Source organism: Podarcis raffonei, chromosome 6 (genome assembly GCF_027172205.1).
Source record: "Podarcis raffonei isolate rPodRaf1 chromosome 6, rPodRaf1.pri, whole genome shotgun sequence".
Lineage (NCBI taxonomy): Eukaryota > Metazoa > Chordata > Lepidosauria > Squamata > Lacertidae > Podarcis > Podarcis raffonei.
This window is the reverse complement of record NC_070607.1, coordinates 36,723,527-36,729,520: the sequence shown is the minus strand read 5'-3', so window position 1 is coordinate 36,729,520 and position 5,994 is coordinate 36,723,527. Positions and strand designations below refer to the sequence as shown.

The 5,994-nt window shown below is 55.4% G+C and overlaps 1 long non-coding RNA gene across 1 annotated transcript; it reads left to right on the top strand.

Moving 5' to 3' along the window:
• Positions 1-83: 83 nt before the first annotated feature.
• LOC128415616 (uncharacterized) lies at positions 84-5,994 on the top strand. The gene is made up of 2 exons (XR_008331017.1): positions 84-123; positions 5,680-5,994. It is a non-coding gene; the product is annotated as an uncharacterized LOC128415616 (long non-coding RNA).

Below are 5,994 nucleotides of genomic sequence, written 5' to 3'. Positions count from 1 at the left end.
GGCTCCGCCGGGCGAGATCGAGGCGCTCTCGCGAGATGGTGACCTCCGGCGCCTGCCGAGGGAAGGAGGTGAGAGTCCCAGCGGGACTGTTCCGAAGGCGGGGTCGCTGCTCTGAGCGGCGAGGTGGGACAGGGCGGGGGCAGCCCTAGTGAGTTTATTGGGGAGACGCCTGCCCCCCCGTTGAGTCCTGACAATTTACCGGCCGTGTTGCGGTTTTGGCTGGCTCACCTGTGGCCCCCCAGGTGCTGCCAGACTCCCAGTCTCCGCCACGTGTATGCACGTGGGGTGCTGGTGGGAGCCGGAACCCAGGAACAGGGGGGGCTTACAGGATGGCAGCCCCGCCCCTAAAATATTTCCCAAATATCCCCTCTCCCAAAATTAATAGCCATTGCTAATCAAATGATGTTCGTGTGTGCCGCATCTTGTGATCGATTATTCAAGTTGGCACCCCTGATCTTGCAGATGAGTCTTTCCCGGGAGAGGAAGGGACGAAGGTTGCATTTGCCTGCTTTTTTCCGTGTGAAATATACTCAGAGTCGCGAAGTGATTTCATGCTCTTTATTCAGCTCATAGTGGTGAGAAGGAATGAATGAATGTCCCCTCAAAGTATCTGCTTTATATACATTATTTACACAATGGGCTGCACATGATTGGCTAATTCCGGAATTCTACTGTAAGCCAATCAGGTTGTGGATTCACTTCTATCTGGAGCATGATTGGGTAGTTCCTGCCAACCAATCATACTGCTGCATTGTTCTAGGACCAATCAGACTGCTGCATTCTGAATCCTATTGTTCTAGGACCAATCAGACTGCTGCCTTTTGGATCCTATTGTTCTAGGACCAATCAGACTGCTGCAGTTTGGATCCTATTCAACTCAGTACATAACACCCCTCCCCTCTAAGTTCCAGTCCTGCCCGGGAGGTCGCATTCATAGTCCTCGAGGTACGCTGGCTGCCTACGTGTGCGTTGCGGCCTGGGGTGTTCCCTGGTCCGGGGTTCAGGTTCTGGCTCGTGTTCCAAGGATGCTGGCTGTGATGGGGCTATTTGGTCTGGCGCAACCGGCTCGCTCTGTCGTGGTTCTGGTTCCGGTGTCCTTTCGGCCTCGCAGGTCCTCTCTGTATTTACTGATTCTGCCTCTCCTGCTGGCCCCTCGTGCTCTATGGGCCTCACTGCCCCTCTGTTCCCTTGGGACTCCTCTGACCTTTCCTCCTCCTGGTTTTCTCCCGGGAATCGTCGCCGTATCTGGTCGCAGTGGCGGCGCCAGCATTGCCCCCCATCTGTTAGCACCTCGTACGACACGGGGCCAGTGACCCTGGTGACTGTGGCGGGTACCCATGCTGGGCCTGCCCCAAAATTCTTTGCGTACACTGGGTCCTGGGCCTCGAAGGTCCGGGGGTTCCTGCCTTCCCCCACCACTACCTCATCCTGAGCTCTATCGGGGTGAATGCGGTCCAATCTGATTGCAAGGCGCCGACCCATTAGTAGTTCAGCGGGGCTCCGGCCAGTTGTTGAGCTGGGGGTGCTGTGCTGTGCTAGAAGGAATGTGGCAAGGCGGTACTCCCAATCCCCTTGCGTCATGCGGCGAAGGGTGTCCTTGGTGGTCCGCACCATGCGTTCTGCTTGGCCATTGGTGGCAGGATGGAATGGCGCCGAACGGATGTGGCGGATGGCGTTCTGCGCTGTGAAGGTTTGGAATTCTCCTGACGTAAATGCAGTCCCTTTGTCTGAGACGAGAGTGTCAGGGAGCCCGTGGGTTGCAAACAGCCTGCGTAGTACCCGGATGGCTGCGGACGTAGAAGTGGACGGTACCAGTGCGACTTCCAGCCATTTGGTGTAGGAGTCCACCACTATGAAGAATGTTTTCCCCTGAAAGGGGCCAGCGAAGTCCACATGCAGGCGTGACCATGGTGCTCGGGCGGACTCCCAGGACTGGACTGGGGCCCTTGGGGGATCTGGGCGGGATTCTTGGCAGGCCTGGCAGTGTTTGACCCAGGCCTCTATCTCTCCGTCGATCCCCGGCCACCACACATAACTCCTGGCAAGGGCCTTCATTCTTACTACCCCTGGGTGTGTCTCGTGTAGGGCTGTGAGGACCCTTTTGCGGAGGGGCTGGGGAACAACGACCCTGCTTCCCCATAACAGGCACCCCTTGTGGGCCGACAGTTCATGTTTGCGGGTTGTGTAGCCGGCGAATTCTGGCCCGGGGCTGCTGCTGGGCCATCCCCTCCACACCCAGTCCAGGACCCGGGAGATGACCCTATCTTTCTTGGAATGGTGTGCAACTTCTTGTGCCTGAATGGGGCGGTTGGGAAGCAGCTCCAGGCTCATAACCTCTTGTGCAGGTGCTGGGTCGGGGCCTGTTTCCGGTAGTGGTAGCCTGCTGAGGGCATCCGCATGGCCCATCGCCTTCCCCGGACGGTGAATCAGTGCATACTGGTAGCTGGCAAGGAAAATTGACCACCTGAGGACGCGAGGAGACAGCACTTGGGGGGTCTGCTTTTCAGGGGCAAATAAGCCAAGCAACGGCTTGTGGTCAGTCACCACGGTGAAGGGCCGCCCGTACAAGAAATCATGGAATTTTTTTACTCCCTTCACGATTGCCAGACCCTCCTTGTCGATTTGCGAGTAGTTCCGCTCGGTTGCGTTGAGTGTCTGGGAAAAGTATGCCACCGGTACCTCTCTTCCATCCGGGAGTTGGTGTCCCAGGACAGCGCCAATTCCATAGGGCGAGGCATCGCATGCTAGCACCACCGGCAGCCTCTCGTCGAAGTGTGCCAAGACCGAGTTTGAGACAAGCAAGTCCTTGACTGCCTGGAATGCGGCCTCCTGGCGCTGGCCCCACACCCAAGGGGCCCGCTTGTCCAGGAGTCTGTGTAGGGGCTCTGCTACCGCCGCCTTGTGGGGAAGGAAGGAATGGTAAAAGTTCAATAGTCCCAAGAAGGCCTGAAGTTCAGTCTTGTTCTTGGGCGCTGGGGCATCACAAATGGCCCGTACCTTGTCCCCAGTCGGGTGGACCCCTTCTGCGTCCACCATAAATCCCAGAAAGTCCACCTGAGGCACTCCTAGTAGACATTTTTCCCGCTTCACCTTGAGACCCGCCGTCTGGAAACGGTGCAGAACGGTGCGGAGGCGGTCCTCAAACTCCTCTGGTGTGGGCCCGGCAATCAACACATCATCGAAGAAGGGGGTGACGCCAGGAATCCCTTTAAGTAGAGAGTCCATTAGATTCTGGAATATGCCTGGTGCCACGCTGACACCGAATTGCAGCCGCTTTACCCTGAATGCTCCTCTGTGTGTCACAATCGTCTGTGCCTCTGCTGTGGCCTCATCTACTGGCAGCTGTTGATATGCTTGGGCCAAGTCCAGCTTGCCAAAAATTTTCGACCCAGCCAGGGTGGCAAGAACATGGCTGACCACTGGCACTGGGTATGCATGGGCCGTGAGGGCCTTGTTTATGGTACATTTGTAGTCTGCGCAGATGCGGACTGAACCATTAGGCTTGACGGGCGTGACGATTGGGGTTTCCCAGGGGGCATTAGGCACCGGCTCCAGCACTCCTTGCTCCACGAGCCGGTCCAATTCCTCGTCTATACGGGGTTTCAGGGTGAATGGGACCCGGCGGGCCTTGAGCCTGACCGGTCGTACTGCGGGGTCAAGCTGTAGAGCAATGGGGGGGCCCGTATACTGTCCCAATTTCCCATCGAAAACCCCCGGAAATTCCTTGCATATGGCGTCCACGTCCACTTGTAAGCTAGTGTGGTTCACCCCGGTGACGGCTAGCCCCAGTGGTCCAAACCATGCCAATCCCAGTAAGCTAATGTAGGGGCCCTTGACCACAAGCAAGTCCAGTTGCCGCGTCCGCCCTCGGTATTGCACCCTGAAGGTCCCCACCCCCATTGTGGGGACCTTACGTTTTTGGAAGTCCCGGAGGGTGAATGGGGCCGGCCTGAGTTTGGGACCCCCAGTAGGACACAGTTTCCTTAAGGTCCTTGCCGAGATTATGGATAGAGTTGAACCCGTGTCAAGCTCCATGCGGCATGGGGCCCCCTCTATCTGTACGTCAACATAAATTTTCTCTACGTTGGGGTGGGGCAACTGGTATACCTGGAAGTCCGTGAGCTCTGTCGAGTTGCCTTGGTGCGTTGGGCCCCGGGACCTGGGGCTCTTGGATTGGTCATCTGATGCCTGGCGTCGGGTGGGCCGAGCCCGACACACCCGGGCGATGTGTCCCAATTTTCTGCACTGCCTGCACTCTGCGTTGCGGAAACGGCAGGTCCTCCTCTCGTGACTTTCTCCACAGCTTGCGCAGTTCCCTCCTTCTCGTCGAGGCAGCTGTGGTATGTGGGCTGCTTGAGTGCGCTGCTGTACTCGGTGCACCTCCTCCCTGTCGGATCCTGAGTCGTCGGTGAGGTCTTCGTGGTGGACCCTCGGTTGGGACAGCCGGCTCGGCCGTGCCTCTTGCGTCGACCTCTCGGCAGCTTCCGTTGCCAGGGCCTCCTCCAGAGCGACCTGGAACGTTAGGTCCTTCTTAGCGTAGAGGCGTCGTTGCAGCTTCTCATCCTTCAGGCCACCGACGAGGCGGTCACGAAGCATGTTCTCCAGCTCTGAGAAGTTGCAGAACCGGGCGGCTTGGCGGAGAGAGGTCACAAACCCAGTTATGGTTTCCCCAGGGGCTTGCCGCTTTGCGTAGAAGGCATTTCGACGAGCCACCACTGAGGGCTGCGGCGAAAAGTGCCCCTTCAGCTGTTCCATTATTGTTTTGTATGGAACAGTAGCGACGTCTTCAGGCGCAAGGAGAGCCCGGGCGATTTCAAACGTCTCCTCTCCGCAGACGCTGAAGAATATCGCCCTCTTCTTGGCGTCTTCTTCGTCGGTGACCCCTTTGGCTTCTAGGAGGAAGGTGAAACGGGAGGCGTACGCTTCCCAGTCTCCAGATGCTGGGTTGAATGGCGAGAAGCTGTTGTCGGTTGCCATTCTGAGTTCCTTGTGTCCCGGAGCTGAAGCCTGGATACACGGTGCGAGGCAGCGGTGCGGCAGGTGGCGGTGCTGCGGTGCTGTGTGTGGCAGTCAGCTCAGCGGGATCCCACCTTCGTCGCCAGTGAAATATACTCAGAGTCGCGAAGTGATTTCATGCTCTTTATTCAGCTCATAGTGGTGAGAAGGAATGAATGAATGTCCCCTCAAAGTATCTGCTTTATATACATTATTTACACAATGGGCTGCACATGATTGGCTAATTCCGGAATTCTACTGTAAGCCAATCAGGTTGTGGATTCACTTCTATCTGGAGCATGATTGGGTAGTTCCTGCCAACCAATCATACTGCTGCATTGTTCTAGGACCAATCAGACTGCTGCATTCTGAATCCTATTGTTCTAGGACCAATCAGACTGCTGCCTTTTGGATCCTATTGTTCTAGGACCAATCAGACTGCTGCAGTTTGGATCCTATTCAACTCAGTACATAACACCGTGGCACAATTTTCATGGGAGTGGGAGACGTGCACATGGCCGGTGGCAGTGGAAACGGGAATAGAAGACAGGAAAGGCTTCAGAGTTGGGGTAGGGGAAAGTGAGCTTAGTAGTCGCATGGGGTGGGAAGGGAGAATCTCTGGCGGTTAGTGTTGGCGAGTGGAGTGAGCCTCCTAGTTAATTCATCATTTCTTCTTTTCTTTAGGACTGCAATACGAAACATACTGGGAAGAAAGCCTCATTATTTATTTATTTTTTACACCACCGTTTATCCGAGGATCACAGGGCGGTTTACAATATAAAAACACAGAAATGCATAACATTGGAACAAACAAAAACAACAACACCCTCACCCCCGTTTAAAAGTCCTGGGAGAAGAGGAATGATCTCAATGATTTATTTACTAGTAAATATGTAGATGTTAAGATTTCAAATGCTGTTATTCCTTGGGTTCCAAGAATCGTCCTTCAGTAAAACTTAATCCTGGTTTTGTTCATTTCTAATACATTTCAACTTTCCA